The sequence below is a fragment of the Cygnus atratus genome, chromosome 12 (assembly GCF_013377495.2).
Source record: "Cygnus atratus isolate AKBS03 ecotype Queensland, Australia chromosome 12, CAtr_DNAZoo_HiC_assembly, whole genome shotgun sequence".
Classification (NCBI taxonomy): domain Eukaryota; kingdom Metazoa; phylum Chordata; class Aves; order Anseriformes; family Anatidae; genus Cygnus; species Cygnus atratus.
This window is the reverse complement of record NC_066373.1, coordinates 15,838,224-15,863,144: the sequence shown is the minus strand read 5'-3', so window position 1 is coordinate 15,863,144 and position 24,921 is coordinate 15,838,224. Positions and strand designations below refer to the sequence as shown.

Sequence of the window (24,921 nt, the reverse complement as noted above, 5' to 3'; positions counted from 1 at the left end):
TAGGGAAAAATATGACACTTTTGTCTAACAATAAGTAGCTTACATTGTTGTACCAAAGTGAGTATGAGTCAGTGAGTTAATCTGCATTGGCAGCATTTGCACTGGGGACCATCTGCAGCCCTGCTTGTCTGAGCATCAGTAATATTCCTCTGTGAATATCTCATCTTGATGGTCAGGGGAGGCAGGCAGCCTCTTTAAAGAGTTCCATAAATGCTTATAATTGCTGCATTAAACTTCAGTTTATTATTTTCTCCAGGTGCAGGTATGCGGATGATATGAAACCCCACTGCATTTACATACAAATTGAAGATTTTTATTAATCAGCCCGGTAACAGGAATCAAACAGCAACACTCCATCAGGTCCTTAAATACATTTGGTGACATTTTTACCATGCATTAGCATGATAGGGCAAGCAGAATATAATGTACCAATGATTGCTTTTCCATTGAAAGCACAAACGGTTTCATTTTTCCTGTCATCTCAAATAAGTGTTAAAGAGGGTTTGGAGGCTATTGTGTACGTTCCGTATGCTAGGGACTTACAAACACTGATGGCCACATTAAATAACCATTAGTGGCTCGGCTTAGATCATTGCAACATCCCTCCTCTTCAGAATTTATTCTTTGATTTAAAGTGAAAGCAATCTGTGACTGCTTTCATAAAGTCCTTCGGCTCCCTCCATTTTTTTTTCCTCAAACAAAATGCATTACAACAGTAATTTTATGACTGTTAAGATAACTGCCGTTAACAAGCACTTAATTAAAATGTACAATAAATAGCAGGCTGCAGTCTTATCTCCTCTCATGAGCTCCCAGCAGCCTGAGACTCCAATGCACAGCCCTGCTGTTCCTCGGCTTGTTTGCAGATTAATTGCTTTTCTGTCTGGCAAAAGCTGCTTCTCCTTCAGCCAGATCGTAAATGACCAGATAGGGACTTTATCAATCAAGCTACTACTTTCTGTGATCACTTCCATTCAACACCTTCTGAATTTCGCATTGAGAGAAACAGAAGTTATAGAGATAGGATTTAACATCTTAGTTTTTGTGTGCTTGGAATTTACGATAGTGCTGTCACCGTTTGACACTGTTAATCTTTACATACAATACCCTTGGAGCAAGGCTGGTTTTGTTCCTGAGCTGGAACTATCCCTTGTAAGGACTGTGAAGAATACATATGAAACACAGCTGAAGTGCTCTCTGCAGCACAAGGTTACATCTCTCCCATAATCTGCATGCACTCACTGATGTGCCTCAGCATTTCCTTGTAACCTTGGATGCTGACCAAGCCAGCAGTTTAGTTATATTAATTGAGACCTTGTTTTATTGTGATTGCTTATCTTTTATATTGGGGTCTGGAAGCCTCAGCCATGGATGAGGGCCCCGCTTTGGTAGGTGCTTAATGTGTCTACAGTGAAAACCTAATTGTGCTCAAAGCAGGCTTTGTTCACATCAGGAGTTGGTTTCCCTGTTTCGACTCTGCCTATCACCAAGACCCTAGCAGACAGAGATTTTGGGAAACAGGGATGTTTGCAGATGAATTGCGATTTCTGAATTTAATAAGATGATCTAAACAAGTCTAATCACAGTAGAAATTGTATTCTTTGTTTATCAACAGGCTTTAGAGAACAACTGCTACGTGCAGACTACACAGGAGTTACAAATGTAAATACAGCACTGGAGTGTAGATGTACTGTAGGCCACTTTAGGAATGCACTGCTTGAACTGCAGTAGGTATGTTGTTTTCGTGTTACCTGCTCAGAATATAAACAAATTTCTAATTTAGCAGATTTATCTCACACGCTGAGTGAAGGGAATGGATTCCATTTGGAGTTCTAAACATGCGCTGTGTAGTAACTCTGAAAATACACTATATTAACTTAAGGTTGGCTTCTGCATACACATGAAGCTGCGGTGTTAAACATAATTTGTGTAGCTGCTTCGGTGTCATCACTAAGGTCAGTTGTTTTAAACTAAACCAAAGTACCTGCCCCCTCCTTGCAAGCTCCTCTCTGAAGGCAGCGGCCCTGTGGACATGGGTTTGATTTTTTTCCTGCCAATCAGAGAGGTGGGGGACTTTCCTTGGGTAAGAACTTATGCCTAGGAGAGCCAAAAGACAGGAATTCCCTGGCAGCAATGTGTAGGCTTGTTAGCAACCCCCAAGGTTGTTTGAAGACAGGGGTCTTTTCCCATCTGAACTCCTGAGTGGTCTGTTCCAAGCTTCATTCTTAAAGCATCTCACAAAGAGCTGGCTGTAAATGAAGGAAAAGGAGAGCTGCCCTTACCAGGACCTGGCAGCTGATCTCAGCCTGTCCCTGAGCAGATCCATCAAGGGACTGGAGGATCCCTGGCATTTGGCTGAGGGATGCGTACCTATCAGTGGAAGAAAAACCTCAAAGCAAATGGGGGTGTTCTCAAGGCATGGGAATGGAGAAGCTGCTAATAAAGAGTTGTTATGAAGCAACTAAAGGAGGAAATACTCAACCGCTTGGAATCCTCCAAGCTATTTGTCACGGTCAGCACGCTGCTACCACCTAAATAAGCAAACAAACAAGCACAAAAGATAAAGACAAGAAATAATCACTGAGCATATCAGCAAGAGGAGAATGCAGTTCTGTGAAGATAGTAAAATTACATATAGAGGTCAAACCGCTCTGCGTTGCCATCCTGCCGCTGCAGAATAGCCCCGGTATAACATGTATATGCATGGACATTGGCAGCTCTAATGTGGTTATGAGAGGGAAATGGTATCAAGGTGTGTGTGTGCACTAGGATCAGAATGGTATTTACATCTCATGCCTACAACCGTGAGGTGAACACAGAATCACAGAACACTCCTTTGAAGGAGGGAGATGCACGATAAACTACCCTAATCCTGTATTTTTAATATTTTTTGAAGTTGCTTTATTTTAAACTGGGCCTTGCAGTTACATAGTGTTCATATTTTCTCACAACACCTGTATGTTCAAAATTCTGAGTTCTCACCAGATTTCCCTCTCCTTTTACATATCAGTGAAGAGAGGATGTTTCGTTTTTCGGGTACCTGATATCTTGAAAGAAAATTTGTGTTTGAAGTCCAGCTGATGTGTGACTTCGCTGAGTTGGCACTTGTCAGATGACAGTAATGGGCTGAGCTTTCCTGATGAGATCTTTCTCCTTCCAGACTCTCCAGAAAATTTGTTCAAATACTTGGTTTGCTCTCCCTTTTTTTTTTTTTTCTTCCCTGATGCATTGTTTGTGAAAGCTTTGTCCTGAATAATGGAGTGACTCAGTATTTGGGTTGAACTTTTTCAAATCATTTCAGACACACTTGAGTAGTGGCTCAAAAAACTGGTTGCTTCATAAGCAATTTTTTTAAGCAACTTGATGTAGGTTTAATTGTGTTGTGGGAGAGAAGAATGCTAGGACTTTTAGGGCATTCCCACTAACAGTACAGCTGTGGCTGATTAATCCAGATCATCTCACTCCACTTGTTATAGTGTGCTTTAATTTTTTATTACTTAAGAATTTATTTTGAAATTATGCTGATTAAAAAGGGTTGTATTTCCATCAGTACCTACATTAATTCAACCTTGTAAAGTTTACTTCACCCACTCAACTGGGTGGAGTGACTCTTTTATGGATGAGCAGATGTTATAGTTGAGCTGTCAATTTTTATATTACTTAATTTATTCATGAGAAATATTTCAATCCCAAACAATCCACTGTGAAGAAATGGCAAGATTTCTGGATTCTGTGACAATGTGGAAATTCAGTGATGTCTCCTTCATATTCTGAAATTGAGACATTTGCAAATCTGACATTAAAAAGCTTTTAAGTACTGAATATTGTCATATTATGACATTGCGTTCAGCTTGATAGTCCTTGGTAGTTCAGCGGAATGGAGCAGTCATTAGCTGTGTAAATCAGTATAACTCCACATAAGTCAATGAAACAATTCATCAGACGAGCTTTTCTTGTTCTCCTGCAATACTCTTATTTTAGAGATGAGGTTTTCTTGTTCTGCAATATTCTTATTTTAGCCCTCCTAATGATCTTGATTCTTTCTCTCCACTGCATAACAAGAGTACCATCTGAAGGGAAAATAAACAAGCACGTAGACTCCAGTTAGTCTAATTTGTTTGATACAATCCCTATGGATTTTATTTTAAATATACTTAATATTTTTATTCTCAGTTTGTGGAAATACCTCATAGCAGCTACAGTAGGGAGCACTGAATGACTGGGTACTTGAGAAGGACTAATGAGAACTTTGAAACTTTGGGGAGGCAACACAATTTCAGGCTGTGGCATTAGCACATCAGTTCAATGCTTCTGCTACGGAGAGGAGCAGGTGTTGGGAAGTACTGGGGGTCCTTTAGGTTTTGGAGTTACCAGTGCAGATGTCTTCATGCATTTTGAAGACTATTTTCACAGCCCAGATAGCTGAAAGTATTTATTTGGAAAGCTCACACCCTGAACTGGAGTCCTGCTGTAAGTGGCCAGCACTGGGATGGGTTTTGTTGTAGAGCCATGCGCAAGTGTGTGACGTAGCGCAGTTGTTGGGAAAATTGGAGGCATAGCCTACTTGGTATGGTGATGACAGCTTTTCTAGCTCTGCAAAGACAGAGCTGCATGCTGCACAACCTCCAGGCATGTATTCAGAGCCCTACTCGGCACTGCTGATGGAACTGTGGAAAACCAAAAATACCCTTCTTAATGCAGCCAGTGTTGAGAACTTCATTTCCTTAAAAAGAAATCTGGAAGACTTCCCGGATTATGTATGTGTGCCTCTAACTTCAGAGGATAGGACTGTGATGGGAGACTATGAGTAAAAATAATAGGAGAGGACTTTCTTGTTCCCGTGCAATATTCTCCTTTTAGCCCTCCTACTGATCCTGATTCTTTCTCTCTCCATCATTGCATAACGGGTACAAATCTGAAGGGAAAATAAACATGTACATTGATCCCTAGCTGGCTCAGTATCCTGTAATTTGGGGTTGATGAATAGCAAACGGTGAACTTGAGTGGACTAACTTAGAATTCTCATTTGCAACAAACTAGTAAGAATATTTTAATTCACTTAACAATGCATTACATTTTAACTGATTTTCATCTTAATAGATTTTTGTGGGAAAAGACAATCCCCAGTGAGGAGGCTGTCTTGGTGGCATTTGTAACACAGCTGTTTGCAGGAAAGATTTTGAAGCTTCGAGTCTGCTACAAAGACTAGACCAAAAGAGATGTCGAATTCAGAAAACACTGTTTGTGGCTTCTGAGGTGAAGGTGTTTGGTTGATCCTTTCACTGGTGGTTTATCAGGCAAAAGTCAGTTGCGCTGTACTGTTCAGAGGCTGTTTTTCAGTGAAACATTTAAACATTATTTGTTTTCAGTTAAGGTAAAAGTTGGATCTGGGCTCAAAATCTGGTCTCCAAGCATTTTCAGATTTTGGTGATAATTGAAGTCTTTATAATGAACCAATGCCCTTCCCCTGAAGACAAGCACTGTTGAATTTCAGGGTGATCGAAAAGTGCATCCTTTTCTGATTTGGTGGGTTAAAGACCACTTGCAAATTTATTAAAGACTTTAGTATTTAACCAGTTCTTTTTGTTCCCTCATCCCAGTTTCTAGAAACCTTCATTTATGCTGAATTCAAATTAATTATTGTAAGAGCTTTTGCCCTTCTCCATGACTTATTTCTGCCCTCTGGCTGATCAGTGGTCCATGGTCAGCTCTCAGATCTCCAAGAAGCTGAAAACACATAGAACATTTTGACATTTAGGAAGGTCATGTAACTGAAGAGGTTGAAGGACTGATTTAACTAGCAGGAGAGCAGTTCATTCCCTTTTACATTCAGGTTGTTTAAACAATTGTTTTCCACTTTGAAACAGGCTTCAATTTTGTTCTTTTTCATGTGACTGGTCTATACTGCATAGCACCCAAATAGGAATCATCTTGTAAACCTTCTCCCTTGAGTGTTATCTTCCAGCTCTCCTTCTCTCTGTCCCATGCATGTGTTTCACAGGTTGGAGATGCTACACCAAAGGCTGATGAAAATAGAAATAGAAATCTTATGGCAAGCATAATGTCTTGCTAAGGGGACACTTGTAACGGCATCCTCTGAGAGAGATTGTCCCAAAGAGGTATGGTTTCAGGTGACAAATCCGTAATTGTCTTCTATGGCAAAGAGGAAAAACATTAGCTTTTATCTCAAGCTGATCTTTTCGGAGTAGGCACGCATCCAACCCAGAAGCTCAGACCTAGACTTCAGGATTTGAGGACAGATATGAATCAAGAGCTGAATTTTACTAAGCTTCTAGATGTGATTTTTTACCTGCTTCTAGATGTGATTGCAATAGGATCTGCCACTGGTGTTTCCAATCTGGCAGAATTTCATGCATGTGTTTAGTGCAGGCACTGACTTAAAGCTCCAGGTGAGTTTTGGTCCTGAGTAATTTACTCTCTTCCATCCCTGTCTGTGCTGTGGAGATGAGCAGGCTCTTCTGCTTAGAGGAGAGCAAGGTCAGGAGAGTTTTCCTTACATCCTTTTGTCATAAGTAATACTGTCTGATCTGGTGCACTTGATTCTAGACGTGTTAAGCCAAAATTCATGTGTTCTCTGTGGACATGTACAGGTAGCTATGAATTGATAATAGACAATGGTATTTTTGCCATGCATTTGTTTAGGCAGAGGAGCAGCAATTGCAGTAGTTGTAAGCTGTGTGATAGGATATTCTGCGAAATTTAAATTCAGTAAAGGTAGTCTGAGGATTACAGTGGATATTAGTATTAACCAATTACAAAAAAAAAAATCTAAATTAAATGTCAACCCCCACCCAGGTGTGGTCATTGAAATTCAGATCCAGATGCAAGATTGGCATCTTGTGTGTATCTGTGCTGTGCTGAAAGAGTGGCAAAAAGCAACAATATTCTCCTCTATCTCTTAGCAAGCAGTTAATCGAGCTCTCTGTCGCAAATATCTCCTCAATGATCAGGAGTTCTTAACCGCTCACATTTTTCATTCCTCCCATCACCTGAGAAGGCTTGTCTATTGTTAAACCAAGCAGCAGCGACTTCCCAGTGAAATAAAATGAAACAAAGCAAAACCTTTCTCTCATTCTTTGAGGTCTGTTTAATTTTAATTCTGTTGCAAAATAGTTTGTCTGACTTAGTTATGAGTGAGTGGAAAAAAGTGTCACTTTGTGTGGTGTTTCAGTGCCAAGCTCTTAAAAGTAGTGTAGTTGGAAATGGTGAAGACCTGGGAGGTCACCTAACAGCTGCTATTCCCAAGCAGGATTTGTTCCTATAGTGTGTGGGTATATATACATTACATATATTATATATATTCTACATATAGAGAGTAGTACATGTATATAATATATATATATATTGGGTAGTTCATCTATTTAATGAACTCATTATATAATTCACTTGTTAAAAGGAAATCCAGTGATTTTCTATTATGCTTTTTCTCTGATAATATTATCCCTCTATTTTCTCTCTGTCCTTTATGTTTTTGAAACTTCTGTAACTCCTACTGTGTGCTTCAAAGCTGCATCCAAAGATCCAAATTTGGACAGATTATTCTGCTTTATCCACCACCAAAGGGCAGCCCCCCTGGGCTGGGCTGTACCATGCGGGATCAGACGCACTGACTACAAGCAATGTTCTGGGTAAGGAAAGTAAGAAAGTACAGTACAGTAACGGAGAGAGTAATGGGGAGTTCAGTAGAGAGAATGGAGTTCACATCCTGGAAACTACTATGTGCTCTGGTCAAAAGTGCCATTAGATCTTCAGTGCTCAAGAGGATCTTTAATGATGCTTTAAATTCAAAGGGCTCTCAACTTATAAGTTTTGCTTTTGATATAAGACTTGTTAGAGCAGAGTTTTATTTTCTTCTACACTGTAAAAAATGCAAGCTGTTTTCTATAAGATGACAGAAGCTGTCAATCAGTTAATTTGTTGCTCAGACACCTACATTTTTACAGCCTTGTTTAGCATGCTTTTTTGGGTACATCTACCAGAAGGCCTTTCGTAGAGAGGGGTTCTCCCACTACGTGAGATCGTTTTGTCAAATGCTGCCCAGGCACTTGTTCTTCTTGTCTCACTGTATTTGTACAGCCTATACAGCAGATTCATGCTCTGCAGGACCAAAGAGTAGTAATTACAGGCAAAGGCTCTGAATCTATAAAATGTATATGTTTTTGGGGGGTGACAAAAGCAGATTTTGGAGGAATAGGTCTCTAGTGGCTCTTGTTGATGTTGCCTGGATTGTGAGTGCTTGGGGTCATGATCAGAGAGGAGCTGTACTTCTGTCCTCACCTTTGTCTACAGTATCTCCTTTCAGGTGTCATATCGGATGTATGCTCACCCCCGGATATGGGTTTCCATTCGTGCCAGATCAGGTCCTGGCCTGTCTGCTTGAGTTCATTCTGCCAGAGGTTTTCTCCAGGGCTCTGTCAGCAGCAGTACATGGTGACCAGGCATCTGTTCGTCCTAAAAAGCATTTCGCCTTTGTTTTAGTGGATGCTAGAGAAACTGTTAAAACAACAAACGCTTTATGCATATGGTTTTTGATGACTGGGCGTTTCTCCTTTCATTGTGATCCAGGAGGGCCCTTGCTGAATGGTTAGGGCGTTACAGCTCTCAGACCAGCACTCTTCAAACAAGTTACTCTTGCTGATGGGAAGCTTTCTTTTTAAGCTGGTTGGGTTCCTTTCTGTACTCTGCAGTCTGCAGAGAAGTAAGTTGATCTAGCTTGTTACTACTTTTCTGCTCATTTTCTACAGATAGCCCTCATTTCAGGTTAAACCCAAACATTAAATATCCTGATAGCCATGTCAATATTCAGTATTCTTTAACAGTTAAAGGACAAAGCCAGAGCATTATATTTAACGTTTCTGGAAAAAAAAAAAAAAAAAAAAAGGCCCAGGGCATCTTGTGCTGGTTGTCCCTAAACCAGTGGCTGTTTCTGAAGAATCAGCTGTGTACTTCCAATTCCTTTTTAACCTTTCAGAGTCTTAAATTTTAGTTTCTCCAAGACAGGCTGTCAGAGGTAGACAAGTATTTTTGGACAGCCACTTCCTCAGGAAGCAATCATCATACCTTTGAAAAACTCCTTGAATGTGTTATCAAGAAGTGCTGGGCATTTTAGAAGGTAGCACCAAGACCACAGTACTGGATTCTACAACTTGTACCTAGAAGATCCTACAGGAGGCCAAAGAGAAGACAGCAAAGTAACTGGGGTGAGAATCACCTAGATGTGGAAGGAAGAGCAATGGCAATGGTTCAAAGTGGTGCAGGCCCCAGTTGTGAATGCAATTGTGACAACGTAGAGCTTCATGTTCCAGAATGATCTGTCAAAAGCAGTTGTGCACTATCGTCACTGAAAGACCCACTGTGGGTTTTAATCTGGTGCCTTGGTCCATGCGCTCCTAACTGAAAACTGAAGCAAGGCCTGTGGTGCCGTGTGGTGAAGGATAGGTAGGTCTGGTGTACTAAGTCTTCATCTGGTATCTTCCAGGGCGATTTTTGATCCTGTAATTTTTCATCTCTAGTTTGGATTAAGAATAATTCACTTTATAAGAGTTTCCCATTTTAAAAAAAAAAAAAAAAAAGAGCTTCAGATTACAAGATTCTGCAGAAGAGCTCTGTCTGGACAATGTCTTACACAGACTAATATAACTTTCCATGTGGGTTTCAAACACCACATCTAAGGCAAAGGACATTAAATGACAAAGGTTTTCCCTGTAGTTCCTCTTCCCTTGTGCTATCTTTCATATGTAAAGATCATCAGGTCTAAGGTTATTAATTGCTTGTCAATTAGTTTGAAATCCTCTGGATCCAAAGCTCTCACCCTTAGTGCTTAGCTGTTTTTTATTTCCTTGCAATATAAGAAGTGAGAGCCTGGGCTCTTTATCCCAAGTTAAATTAAAATCCTGTATTTCAGTTGGGGTGCGTGGGCTGTCTTGCTGCGTGCAGGTCCGTGCAGCTCACTGAGCTGGGGCCTGGCACCTGCTGTCTCTCAGTAACTTTAGACTGTGGTGCGGGCTGGATCATGTGTCTGAGATGGGATTTCAGCCTCTTCTCATCATTTTAAGAGTTTAAATTGGACAAAAAGCCAACCTTAAGTTTGACCATTTCAGCTTAGTGGAATCAATGCTGAGCACAAAGCGAAGAAGGTGGGGTGGCTTGTGCCTGTGATTTGGCTAGGGGACAAAGTATTTACATTGGTTAAAAAATAAATAAAAATGGAAGTTTTCCATTTCATCATATGCGAGGTAGATAAAATACATGGGTGAGCCTTGAGCCTCTTCAGCTCCTCTCCCCTCTCTGCTCCTCTGGTGTGCAGAGGAAGAGGCATTTGGCTTCAGGAGGCTGGCAGGGTGTGGGTTGCTGTAGGTAGGGCTGTGTTTGGGGCAGGAGTCTGGCCTCCAACGTGTTAGTGCTGCACCTTGTCCTGTGCTTACACAGATGAAGGAACCGGCGTTTAGCTGGCACCGGGCTCTACTATTTTGGCTGATAAGGTTCAGTGTAAACAAATGCAGGTCTGTGAATTATCTGGCATGAGGATCAGTTAGGGGTGCTGGCTTCCTATAGCCTTAATCTCGTTGGCCTAAATGATTTATAAACTGGCAACATGATAAATGTTGTTTTAAGTGGACAAATCACATTGAAGAGGTGTAACTTTCTGTCAGTGTGTAACATGACCGCTTCTCTTAGGGGAAGAATAGCAATCACAAGGAGCAGTGAGGGTAACAGGATCACAAGTAGGCATATTCCTTCTCTGCAGCATAAATCATTAGAAGGGCACTTCTTTCTTTCCTCTTTGCTTGTCCTTCTTCGTCCTTTCTTTTTTCTTTTTTTTTTTTTGGTGCTATTTTCTAGTGCTTCCATACCATTTTGGAAAGCTAAACCCTCCACTTGATTTGTGCTGCAGTTTCTTCATAAATCTATGAAGCTTGTCTCCATCAAGCTGTATTTTCCATTAAAATATGGTTCCCAGGTGATTTCCAATACTATGAAAAACATGTAGCCATAAGTCTTTCACTGATTGTTTATTATCTGTTTAGGTGCTCCTGAGGATTTTGACAGCTAGGACTTGTATCATATGTAATGTAATAAAAGTGAATGTCTTCAGCATAACAGGGATAGCTGGCCTTTCATTTCTGTCTGCAAGGGCTGTATTTGTTTTCTGTGTTTTTTTAACATGAAACTTTGGGTCTGCTCCAAATCGGGTCAGCTTAAACTTTGTGTTTTCTTTGCTATATAGATGAACAAAAGGCAAAAGAAAATCCAAACAAAACACTACAAAAGCTTTCCTGTTATAAACAGCACAGGAAGCAGTAACAACAAAGCTAGTATTTGTGTCGGTGGAGGAATAGTTTGACTTCAGCTGGCTTCCAGCATGGACACACCATTTCTCCTCTGGCTGCAAGAGATGCATCAGGACATTGGTTGTCTGCAAAACTGCAACTCTTTCACACGCAAAGTTCCCCCTGCCCTTAAAGACAACTTCACATTAGCATTACAGGGTCAGCCTGTATGTTAGAACTGACACGTGGTGGTGCACAGGAAACCTGGGCTAGGAATAAAACCTTACCCAAACTCGCACAGCATGTTGTGAGTTCAGTTCATCAAGTCTTTGTGTGCTGCCTCTGCTGCCAAAAGAGATGCTGCGTTTCCTTGGCACCTGTGCTGACACGTGTGATGCATTGCAAAGAAACCATAGTGGGCCTGGCAGCGGGCTCTGGACAAATTCTGTCTAGGAAAGGATGACAGAGGTGGCCCCATCACAGAAGGAAGGGAAAGAGGAGGCTGTCTTGAAGGTGGGCCAGGAGATAAGGGAGCTAGCTTGCATTTGCAGGCCTTGTGGTTACTGTCAAGGCAGTCTTGTGCGTTGCCTCATTGTTTCCCCATCAGTGGATCAGGGGAGTATTGGTTATTATAGTAAACCAATGCAGGACTCAGAAGGAAAATAACTAATAATTATTAGTAAGGTTTGTAATTTAAAGGTTGGCTTTGTAACAGGCAAGCAAAGTGATTTACTGTGATCAGGAAAACTACCCAGTTTGGACTTCAGTGCCTTTGTAACATGGAACATCCTCTCCCTGCCCTGCGAGGAGATGTCCTTACTTCCCTTCCCAATGGTATTCACGCAGTGGCTGAGTAGAGTTGATATAACTGTGAGTTTGCTTTGTATCTTCTCCAGCTGGACCTCAGAACTGGTTTTCCAATGAGAAACTACTGTTTCCTAAATGCTTGGTGAAGCTCTTAATTGTGAAAATGACTAGTTTAACTTATGACATCAATTTGAAAAATTGCTCATTAATTTTTGAGGTGCAGCCACCTTCCCTGGAGGACAGAACTACTGATCTCATCTACACCTAAAACCTTGGCTTCATCTGCTAGCAGGCATGTCTGATCTGCAAATGAAATTTGGCTTACCATCTTTGTTTCCTTATAAACACCCCTGACTGCACCTTTGGCAGAACACATGATAATTAAAGAGTTGTGGCTTATACTGTGCAGGCTGAACAGAGCTGGCAGGGAAGAGTTTAGATGAGCAGCATGCCACACAGAAATATTGTCTTTCCCTCCACTTTCCAGTGGCATTTAATAGCAAAATTGAAACTCTCAAAGAGCTATGTGAGCTAAAATGTTTGGGTTGGTTTCTTATTGTTTGCTTAATATATCAGATTATTTAGGCCTAAATTATCTATGCAGCTGGTAGACAAATAATTCAACATAAACAGAGTGCAGGAATTGAAGGGGGTGCGATCTGAATAAGAAGCACTGCTTGAGAAATGCTTTATCTGCCTACAGGAGTTTTAAAGCATGTGGGGTTGGTTTGAATCCACTAAATGTGGATGGTTCAAATCCCTGGCTTTTTCAGACCTCCAGAGACATCAGAGCTTCACCAGTGCAAACCCCATCCATTGATAGGCAAGGTAGACATATTTTTCACTGAGATTAAACTTTGTCAGAACTGAAATAACTTCAACTGCTGCAAATTCACCTTTAAAAGTATTTTTTAATATGTTTTGTTTTCAAAATAAAGAGTTCTTTGGATCTTTGTTTCACCTGGATGCTGGCCATCACTAGCAAAGTAATTCCACATGGAGACCTCTCCTTTCCTCAATTCTCATCTTCTGTGCTACTTTCAGTCAGCAGAATTGCCATTTCCTCCCTTTAGCCCTGACTGTACAGATTTCATCTCCTGAGTCTCAGCCCTCCTCTTGCCCACAACATCCAAGGAGTGTTCCTAGCCACACCAGAGAAATTGAACTGGAATGCCCTGAGACATCCAGAAGCTGAGTATAAAGTGCACAAAGGTTTTGCCTTTAGTAGTTGATTGGCTTCCAAATTTACTGCCAATGTGTTCTGTCATCATTAGTTTATAATTTTAGCACTGATTCACTCCCGAAATGAAAACCTCTTAAAGAGCAAAGACTGATGTAGATGAAACCCTCTGGGTTATGATCTGTTCATTTAGAGCCAAATGGCCCGCTTGTTAATGCCATTTGCCTTATGACCAATTACTAGATATTTCCTTATTAAGCAAAAAATCACTTTTGCCCAGTGTTGTAAACTAGCTTAATAGCACTTCACCTTCTTCTGCATCATAGCAGTTGAAAAAGATTGGGAACGTAGGGTTCATTTACTGACCAGCTCAACATTGGAGGAGGCTCTTTTTTTTTTTTTTTTTTTTTTCTGAAAATGAAGGTGGACAGGCAGAATACTTTGTCCTTCCTCAGTAAGGACATTGAAACTCGAAGATGTCAGGGCTTTAGCTGTGACACTCTAAAAGGCTGTTATTCCCCAAAATCTTGGTGCTCTTGTTTTGGGGGGTTATATGACTGAACCCACCAGCTTGGGAGAAAGAAGAAACTCTATTCACAGGTTATCTTTCTTGTCTCGCCGCTCTTTCTAAGCCAGGCCTACAAGCTCCACTTCCACCCATCTTAGTCCATCAGTCTTTCCTGAAGTTGTAAGGACTGTGTGGGTTTGGAAGCAACCTGCTTCATCCAGCCACGTTATACCATTATTTTTGTAATTAAGGTCCTGTGATTATATGGCATGTGCTTTTCCTCTTAGCTGTTCCAGGAAGTTGTCATTCTCAGCTTTCATAGCCCCAGATCACTTATTTCTCTTTTTCCCTTGACAAGAAAGGATAATTGCTGTATACTTAGAGTGCTTGCACACCATATTCAGTATGTACTTACTAAATATGCACATTTACCTATTTAGACAACAGCCTTCTTTTCCTAGCTGAGCACATTTTTAGCCTCCTGTTGTGCAATACGTTCCTGAAGCTCCTACTTTCCTTTCTCTGTGCCTGTTTCAGGTTGAATTTGCCTCAATTCTGCTGCCCTCAGTGAGGGGATCTGTGCCCAGTGCTCCAGGCCTGTGGGGTGCAGCCCGTTGCCCTGTCTTCCTGGGGCTGACGTGCTTTGCCTTGTGTTCTGTGATTTTCTCTTCTCTTACAGCCACATCACCAAGCTTGCTTGCCATCTTCTTGTGACTGACAAATACACACAGGTGCGTATCTCACTGCCAGCTGAAGTGTTTGTACTTCACTGCAAAGTTACTATTTTTACACAGCATTTGTTTTTTATGCTGTTTTTACCAGTACTTCCAAATCTCTAGTTCTTCCCTTTTTTTTCCTGAGGAAGATGCTGATCACCCCCTCTACACTGATAAAGCCTCCCTGGGGCTGAAGCATGGTTATGCTCTCACCTTTGTAGTTTGCATTTGGAAGAACTGATCCATCACCTTTGGTGTGATTGTGGTCTGCTTAAAGACAGCAAACGTGTGGTCGGAGGATGCACCAAGCTCTGCAGCTGGTTACTAGCATGGACACGGTTACTTTTGGATATCCGTGGATATTTCCCAGCAACAGGTTATAGCTAATACACTCTCACAGTGGCTTTAAAAGAACTGTATACTCTGGACTAATCTATCTGATGGAATAGGATGAGTTTCAGCTACTAAACCCTCCCTCCTGAGGCTAAATGCTTTAAGTAGGATCTGATGCAGATCCTTATCCTCGGACTGTCAATAATGGCTTCAGAGCACATCATCTCTTTTTCCTTTCAAATGTAGTTTATTCATTTACTGGTGTTTCCAAGTCAGCCGGCAGTTAATATACAATATTGTGTAAATTGGATGTAACTGATTTAATTTATAAATAGCAGAGTCCAGTTAAAAATGTACATTCAGTATTGCATGCAAAAGTCAGACGCATGCACGCACACACACCGAAAGAATCAAGAACTTGGTTATCAGTTTTCCAAAGGTTATAGCTGAGAATCCTTCTGCGTGTCTTCTGACTCTGGACCTTTCATGTTTTAGGCTTTTGTACGCTAGTGTGAGCCTAACAGAAACCTCCTTTGTATAAATGTTAATTGAGGTTCTCAGGTAAGTTAAATTGTCCATGGGGCTTCCAACTTTCTTTAAGTTAAACTAACAAAATCCAGAAAGATGCAGTGAAAATCATGAAATATTCCTTTTTTTCCTAAAAATTTTACCTTCGCATAGGTAGACCTAGAAGTATTTCTCATCATTTCTTGTCATGTTAGCTCCCCAGCTGGTGATGCTTCTCAGAAATGTGTGAGGTATTCCACAGTGAGAAGTTGGCACCGAACATTTGAAATGGAGGTTTGGTGCTGCAAAGGGCTTCATGCGCCTGGGCACTGCCACCAACGTGCACTTGCATGGGCTCTGGGATTGGCTTAATAAAGGAGACGTGGCCTGAGCTGTGGTAGGACTGCGGCTTCCACTGTCAAGAATCACAGGCTTTTACATTCCTTAATGTATTTAGGAAAATTACTTGATGCTGTGAATAATTCAGGGAACTTCAAGATTATTGGGCTGGCTTTTTAATCTTGTGCTTTGTTTTGCTTTTAAACACGCTCATTTTCAAACTTGTGGTTTCCAAACAGCAACAACTGTCATTTCTCTCAGACACAATTCAATTAAGGAAAATCTCATGACATTTCATATTTTTTAGTTTATATGTAGAAATCCCTGTCAATAATAATAACATTTTCTGGTGTGAGTTCTTGGGTTTGCAATCTTCCCATGTTTTCTCTATGGGTCCTCCTCATTTTTCACGCTAGGGTGAACATTCCTGGTTTGCTCTTTGAATATTTGGTAAAGCAAAACCAAAAAAGGTGAAAAGCCAAGAGGTATAAAGATGGGAATTAATGTTATGAGGAATTTCCAAGTATTTGCCCAGCAGCTGTCTCTTGCACATCTCCAGCTTTTGCTCAAGCGATTGGTCTTACTTGAAGCATTTGCATTTGAGCAGCGGGATTCAATATTGAACCAACTATCAAGAAGCAAGGGATATGGCCTTTATCAAATTTAATAAACCTTTGAGGACTGCAGAAAAAATACACTTGTCTTTAAAAATCAGGCTCTTCAAGTGAAAACTAAACAAACTTGAATCAAATTCTTGCTTGTAGATGCGTTGCGAAAGCCAGCTATTCATTGCTTTGCAATAGAAATTAGTAATTTTAGCAAAGTATTGTATTTCTTTTGATGCTCTGCAATGTCAGTTCTTTGCTTTTTTTTTTGTTTTGTTTTGTTTTTTTCTCCTTTGACATGGAGATCAGAATCTGGCCTGTATGTTGTAATTACGGTAAGAGAAGTATACAAATACAAGCATGTCTAAATACGTGAATACAAGTCAGGCTATTAATTCAGAGAGCCTTGCCACATTTATTCATGTTCTGTGTTATGAGATTAAAGCTATAACATAGTTATGTGAATTATAAGCATCTCTTTAGCAAGTCATATATTAACCATAATAATTTTTAAAGGGTGGAGCGTGATTTATTGAACATTGTAAGAAAAACTAAGGTAAATGAGTTAGCTCAGGGGTGGGGCAGCAGCAAACTGCTTGTGGAGACTCTTACTCCCTGAGGTGGTAGAGGTTAAATGCATTACAGAGCTTATAGGCTCGCTCCCCAGAGGGAAAGGGGGGCAGACGTTTTTAGCTGACATGTCAAGGACACCTCGCGTTTGCCCTCCTCGCTAATGGTAAGATACTGAGCTGATAGCAAGGTTGCAGTGGCAATTTTCAGAGAACACTGGAACACAATAGGTGGCTCCTAATTAGGGAGGAGGACAGTGTGCTGGGACAGGCCTAGCACTTCAGAGGTCCCCTAGCTGAAGGCACTGTGAGTTTGAGACCACTGATGCAAACTTGGACTATTAATAAAGCGTTAGCGGCCAAGAGGCATTTTAGTTTAAGTTTCCACAAAAACAGCACTCTGCTTTACCTTCGTATGGAGAGCTTGCACATCAAACTCAGTCCTGGTCCTGCACCACTGAAAGCAGTGTACTTCAAGCAGCTGGTGATGGAGATGGCTTTTTGCTCACCAGTGCCCACTTAAAACCACTAACTTTGCTTAGGAGAGGTGGAACAGGTACATAGGAGCAGGACACGCTGCTGTGATGGAGGGGGGTGTCAGTGGATATGTGCACGTGCAAGAAGGTGCTTGGGGAATGGTGGGATTGCTGTGTGAAAGGAGAGAAAGTTGTAAGGAGGTCAGGCTATAAGAGTGAGAAAAAGGAGGAAGAAAAGAAGGACCCTGAGTAGGTAGGTGGAAGTGCAAGGAGGGGAAGGGGAACTGGGAAGGAGCAGCACCTGGGGGTCCCAGTGGCATGACTCAAATATTGCTTCAGATTAAATTCAGGAACTCCAGACTTAACTAAAATTAAAAAAGTGAAAGTAAAAATCCACTTGTGTGGTGGAGAAAGCTCTTCTAGCTGGCAGACTGCCCAATAAGATATCCATGAGGGTTGGTCCTGGAGAACCACAGCAAGCCAAACCTGTGATCTGTACTTGCAAAGCTATTATACTTAGGTGTTTTAATTCTCATCGGAAAGTGGTTTGTTTCCATTAATGTCCTTCTAACCTCACTCCACAAAAGTCCCAGATATGGAGGGATTACACAGGTAAGCAGACAGAATATGTAGCATGCAGATTTTGCAGCTTCTTTATGAAAAATCTCTTGACAAGTCTCAGCCATTGTCCTGAAGAGCATGAAGAGAAAATGAGGATGTAATAGCATGAGAACAAGGAGGACTTGAAGAAGACCTGTTCCAGGGAGCAGTGCTTTGTGCTGCACCGAGGCAGACCCTCTAACAGAGGAAGTGAAAAGGCAAAGCCATGGGTTTTACATGTTGGCTAGGGCTGGCTTTGAGCTGAGCTGCCTGGTAGCAGAGAGGTGCAAAATTTTGCCATAGATCATGCTGAAAGGCGGAAGGAAATGCTCCATTGATTTAGGTGCTCACGCAGCAACCAAAGGCATCTACCTGCTGCCTGCCTGCCAGGCTCCTGCCTTCCCAGCTACCTCGCACCCAGCAAACCCTGAGAATGCCCCCTCCCTTAATCCTCTGCTGGGAGCTTTGGGGCTCAGTGGAAGAAAGGACCTTGAGCTGAAGGAGGGAGGGTTGTTTGGAGAAGGAAATTCAGTAAACTCCAACCTCCCAGTGAACCTGCTGGGGCTGATTTGCTGCCAGCCCCTGGGAACAAAACTGCAGCGCTCAGTTCCTGACTCCCATCAGCTCCCACAGCCTGGAGGGTTCACACTGCTCTATCTGGCACCTCTTCCCATGTCAGAACAAGGCATTGTGTGCGCGATTTCAACATGCTTCTGGTTTTGTTCTAACTGCCAAGAAACACTAGTTGGGTTATTATGAAATGATTGAGAAGCATTTGCTCATACAAATTATTTGTTTTAAGAGTTTAGTAGTTAAATGTCAACACACAGTATTGGTGTCTGAAAAGCTCTCGGGTGAAAGCCCTGCTCTAACTTGAAACTATAATGTGCTGTTTCTGTTCTCTCGGGAGAGATTTGTCTCCTCGGTATAAAGCACCTCGCTGCAACACGCACCATCCTTGGCCTTCAAAGGCACCCTTGTGCAAAGGGCGTGTTGCATTAATTTGTTCAGCCAATTTAGGGTGTGTGGCATTAATTTGTTTGGCCAATTTGTTTAGAATCTGGCAGAGCGTAAGCACCCAGTGCAAGGGCTGTGCATAATGCCTGTGTCATCTGTGCACCACATCTCAAGGGCAGCAGATTTACCCCATGGGGCCTGGCCACACCTTGAGTCCCTGCTCTAAAGAAACAAAGGTAGGAACCGAGGTGCTTTATGAGGGCGAGTACGAGAATGTTTTGTACTTGGAACCAATTTCTAGCTGCGGGAGTGAGACAGTGTTGGAGTGCCATCCGCTGCTGCTGCTGACTGTGGTCACCTGGGACGCAGGGCAATAATCACACCCACAGGGAGCCCCGCCCTCCGTCGATGGAAAACCACATCCAATTTGATGTGAAACGACAAGCTTTTGGTGCAGTAGTGTGTAGTGCACTGCAGATTGTTAATGCCATGCCTGCCGAGCTTTTGATTTGCATAGAAATCATTGACTTTAATCCAATATGATTTTGTATGATCATAGAGTATCCTGAGTTGTAAGGGACCCATAAGGATCATCAAGTCACTTCTGTATTATTCCTGTTCCCCTGTAATGTTGGCGAGGAGCTGTCAAAGTACTTTCCAAGATATTTATTTGGAAGGACCAGCTAGCTATAATTAATAATTACAAATTTTGTAAAGTCTGATTTAAAAATAAGTGACCATTGTTCCAAATGTGAGCACCTATGGACTTCAAGAAGAGCTTCCAGACATCCAGCACTAGGCTTTACAGTGAATTGTTGATGAAAATCCTTATCTGAATATTTTAACTGAACAGGTGACAAGACCTGGAATTAAAGCTGATTGGCAAGACTGTAGCATTTTCTATTTCCCACTAAAATTTCCTTCTCACAAAAGACTGCACTACCAGCTAGCTTCCTTCAGAATTTAGACTAAATGTCCTGAGGTTTGTGCTGTCATTCTGGGAACACATCTGTATTCTGAGCAAGACAGGCAGCGAGTTCATGGCAGAGCTTTTACTTGACTTGAGGAAGTCGGGTTTGTACCCTGGATATCTCTGCACTGCCGAATGTAACAGCGAAGTGCAAGAAAAGGTACCCAGCCTAGATATGGATCTGTCTAGAGCTTCATGTACACATACTGCGAGCTGCTGTCAGATCAGGGGGTAGGTGAGAATTTTGTGAAGTTTGTAGAGCAGTCCTTACACAGTGCTTTGAAACGTGTCTGAATTGGCCAGGCTTGTTCACTGGGTGCCTGGGAGCGAGCTGAGCTGCTGGGGAGCAGGATGTATGTGTGAAATACTGCAGGAAGCAGGTGTGCAGAAACGTGCACCTTTCCCAGAATAAGGCTGCACGTTTCAGAGCACGTTAAGGATACTCACGGATGACCTACAGTGAGCTATACACTGTGCGATCTAAAGCCAAGGGCTTTATGTCAGGCTTAGAGATTTTGAATGGTAACACACTTTTCAAAGAGCCTCAAAGTAATTAGCCTTTCGCTCCAAGTTGACATGCTTACACTTTTAATATCAGGAATAAGGAAGAAGACTAAGGCTTCTAACCTCAAATCCATAGCAGCTTAGGCACTTTCACCTCGCCGGTTTTGTTATGACAGCTCTTTGTTTGGCTGATAGCGAGTGGTGTTTTGAATAGAAGTGCTTCTGCTGCGTGCTTTGCTATCTTCCCGTAATAAGGGAGGACTTGGAGGTTATGCAGCAAGGTGCTAATTGACATTAACACTCAAGACAGGAAATGCTGACACAATTTAAAATTAACATCCTGTCAATATACTGCTGACCTGTGTTAAACGTGCGCTTTGTCAAACTTTCAGAATTAGATTTTAATACAGAAACAGCATAACACTGGGAGTCTTGCTGGTCTCGAGAAGACTACATTTAATACAGTGAGAAGTCACCCAACTGTTTTCCATTTTAGCTTACCTTTTCTCAAAGAGTGAAGTTGTTCTTTGCCAAAAGAAAAAGGTCGAATAAATCAAGTAGTCTAAAAGAGCCAAAAATAATACAGTATTTGGCATTTGTTAGTAATCAAAGACTGAAATAAATTGTCCTTCGGTTCTCAGTTTGTTTTAGATGTTGCCGTACCAATGGCTATGAATCCTGGAAATGGACTTTTCCCAAGACTGCAGTACATGTGGCATTTTGTACCCAGCCAGGCTATCGTGGTAACCTCCCACAGTCGGCCTATGTTCAGCATCACATTTTGCTTTCTGCTGTTTCTGCATCCCAACCTTAGCCCAAAACAGGAGGGGACAGACAGGTGACATGGAGCCACCCCTGCCCCCTCGTAGGATGCACTGTGAGCAGCTGTGCCCACATTTCTCTACTTTGAAAAGGGCAAGGGAATAGCTAAATGTGCTGGGAAGATGCTGGGTTTCACCCTTTGTCTTTTGGAGTGATAGTAGCTGATTTCTAGATAAACTGCCCCGCTGCCTGCTTGGTGAGAAGCTGTGGTGGTGCCTGCACAGCAAGCAGCCCAGTCCCGAACTGTTGGGTCGCCCTGCAGAAACAAATGGTGCTGCTTGTTGTCAGAGTCGGAGCCTTTGCTTTGGGAAGGTGGAAGGCACGAGTCAGAATAATGCCGAACAAGAGAAAACAGAGCACGCTTGGGCGCGGCCTGATCTGTGGAGGAGGCTGTTTGCTGAACATTAATCAGAGGTTGTCCCAGGTATTAGGAACAGCATGAAAAAAGGCACGAAGCCAGGAAAAGGTGATGAAGAGAAGGAAGCACTCGGAGGAGAACATTGGGCTGCGTGGAAGGAGCAGGAGGTGGAGCAGGGCAGGCTGAAATGAGAGGTGGTGGTAAGCGCCGACCTGTGCAGGCTTGGGGAGTGTGGAAATGTTTCAGGAAGGTGGTGCAAGCTACATATCACTCCTGGCAAACTTTCTCTAAGAAAATAGTAAGTGGGTGGCCCGTTGCTATATGTGCTTCCCACTGACGGTTCCTGGGAGCGGGCCAATGTTGTGTGCTTCAGTTCAGGTTAACAGCGAGACTGGGAAAATATTGGCTGTAGCCCTGGTTCTACAAACTGTTTGCACAGGGCATCTATTGGCATTTGTTAATAACAGGGTGCTCCAAAATTTGGCCACTTCAGGTCGTGTGTGTGAAATGGGGGAAAGTGCTACCGTGGTGAGGTGGGGCTCAGCTGCAAAGGGCTTTTTTAGCTGCAGCTCTAGGTGGGAAATGTCCAAAGCCACAGCCACTGGATGCACTTATCCCGTGTTACCAGGTACTAGCTGGGCTTATAGGGTGCTGCTCTATGCTGGGGCAAAGAAAATTAAAATTATAAATGGGAAATATGTTGGAGGCTTGGCTCTTTTCTCTGAAATCAATTGGCAAAGGGCACTCAGAGCAAAATAGTCACTGTCAAATAGGCTGTGCTTTGCTCTGCATCCATCCTCTGCCCCCCTCATACCCCCTAAAAAAAAATCGTTTTGCTTTTTTTCATACAAATCCAGTAGGTTTTTAAGTAAGGAACTTAACTATCATGGTCATACTGTGCTCTTGGGGAGCCAAAAAATTGCTTTCGCCTACAAAATGTTTACATTGGCTGCCAGGTTCCTCCTGATTTCCTCTGTTGGGAATGAATAATTAAGGAGTGAAGTGAGAGGTGAAAAAGGCCTCTATGTGTTTAAGCCTAATGTCACAGCTTTCCAAGGACAAAGCTTCTAGCACACAGAAAGGTTTCTCTGTCAAGCAGATGAATTCAATAGCTAAGCAAGATGCCAAGAAGAGGAGTCAAACAAAGCAGCGAATTCCCAGTAGGAAGCTTTTAGTATGCACTTAGGACAGGTATTGCATGAAATGGATGCAGAGCACACATATGTGGGACATACAGGCAACACACATAAGGTGTTAATAGTCTAAGCTGATGCCAAGGAAGAAAAAGAGCAGACAGGGTCAGCTACTGTTTCCTGAGCTAAATTTTCCTTTTCTTACGGTGGTCAGAGCCAGGGGTAGTTTTACAACGTGCAAAACATGCACTTGTAATTAAAATGAAACTCACACTGACAGAGAGAGGGGATGGCGAATGTTGACCTCACAGGCTGCATCTGCAGAGCATTTGGGGACACATTCTTTTAGCAGAAGCAATGTTGGCTTTTGATAGTCTTTTTAAATAAAAGGTAGGCAGGAATAAAGTTCTGTTAATTTGTATGCGCTGCATGAAGCCGTTTCTCAGAAGGCAGTGCCGGTGGTACTTCAGAGCAGAGAACTGCCCCACTATGGTTTTTTAATTTCCATTCTTCTGTTTGAAAACAGAGGTGCTGCTGGTTCTTGCAGGCAGTGGAAATTAATATAAAAGCAAACAGAAGAAACAATAGGAAGGTTTTACTTATCCGTTCTGCTTGTTTTCTGCTGCTAGGCTTTGCAGTGCTGTGCTCGTGTAGCTATTTAGGCAGGTAGGTCCCCGGCGGACCTTGCCAACACACCCAGGTTGGGCTTGCAAATCTGCCCTTCTGAAACTGGACTTGGGACAGGAGCCACGGATAACTTCATCTGTGCTCCAGCACATCCTGGCTAACACAGGTGGGCTTGCAGAAAGAAACGTGTGGCACTTTGGTTTCTGAGCTGGTGTGCCGCTGACCCTCCTCGATGGCAAGGCAGGACCTGCGGATGCACCTGGCTTGCACCGTGCTTTTCTGCTTGCCTGGGGGAAAATCTCTACCCTGGTCTTTTGAATGTAAGATTCCTGGGGAGAACGGGTATGTCTGCTCCTCGCTTCCAGCCCTCCTAGACTTTTTAATCTCCTGCACTAACCAAAGAATCAACAAGTATATCATCTTCCCTGCAGCGAGATAAGATCCCTTAAGAGGCAGAGCACTCTGCCTTCCAACAAACTCATGCATAAAAGGTTAATTTAGAGCATGGGGATATCTGTGCATGTTGAGCAAATGGAGAGCTGGAGGGATTCTTTTTATTCCTCCTCCTCTCTTTGCGTTGGCTAGCGAGTGCAGGTTGAACATAGGACTCCGCGTTACGGAGCACCTCTCCATCACCCGAGCCTTTTGTCAATTCACCCAATGTGACAATTACAGCATTTCAGAGATGAGACTTTCTAATCCTATTACTCATTCATCAACCTGCAGATGATAGCAGAAGCCAGATCGAACAGTGCCAAAAGAGCAGTGAGGAGCCTTCTCCAGTGCTGTGAAACTAGGCTTAGCTCAGGCACAATAGGTGTGTAATTTAAGGTTTTGTTGAGCTGAAATCCAATCACATACTTGACTGGTAGATCACAGAAAGACACAGACAAAAAGAATGAGATAATTCTACCTCACACAAACACTTGAATCCGGCTTTGACTTAATAACAAGTGTGTGATCAACCTTACACTGTTTCTTTCTTTTTTTTTTTCTTTGAACCTAGAGATGGGATGGAGCTAAAATATTTTACCTACTTGGGTATCAGCCAATAATTTAAAAAAAAAAAAGTACCAGAAGATAATGGAGGAACTTGCTTAGACAAATAAATGGAAAAAGTACAGATGCTCATTATATGAAAGATAATATGAAAATATAACTTATGGGCTTAGCTCAGTGCTATCTTGTCAGCATCTGATACCTACTGCTTTCCCAAGGATGGAGAGGATCTAGCAGATATGAGAAGAACAAAGCTAAAAAAGTAAAATCTTGACTACAGAAGGAGAAAGTACACTGTGAACCTTACTGCTGTCTTTCCTGTAACTAAAATACTCCTTTTGTTTTGTCCTCTTTCAGGCACATGCTGTAATTGCCGGAGGAGCGGTGGGAGCTCTCATGGGTAGGTGAAGCAAACACCAAGGTTCTGCAGCTGTGAGCAGGTAAATGGGAATGTGGGGAGGAGGGGGCCTTAGTTGTTACCTCCTGTGGAAACAGGAAGGTGGATTCACTCCTTTCTGTGTTTACAGAGGTAGCTTTTCATTAGGTAGAGTGTATTATTTAGATTCACTCTCGTAAAGGGGAACGTTCAATACAGCCTGCTCCAGGCATGGCCTTTATAC

General features: G+C 42.3%; 1 long non-coding RNA gene across 1 annotated transcript in view; it reads left to right on the top strand.

The window, feature by feature from the left end:
- Positions 1-24,921, top strand: part of LOC118246318 (uncharacterized) — a 111,987-nt gene that overhangs the window by 5,613 nt on the left and 81,453 nt on the right. The window contains exon 2 of the long non-coding RNA XR_004778138.2: positions 24,659-24,741. This is a non-coding gene — a long non-coding RNA (uncharacterized LOC118246318). The remainder of the gene's footprint in view (positions 1-24,658; positions 24,742-24,921) is intronic.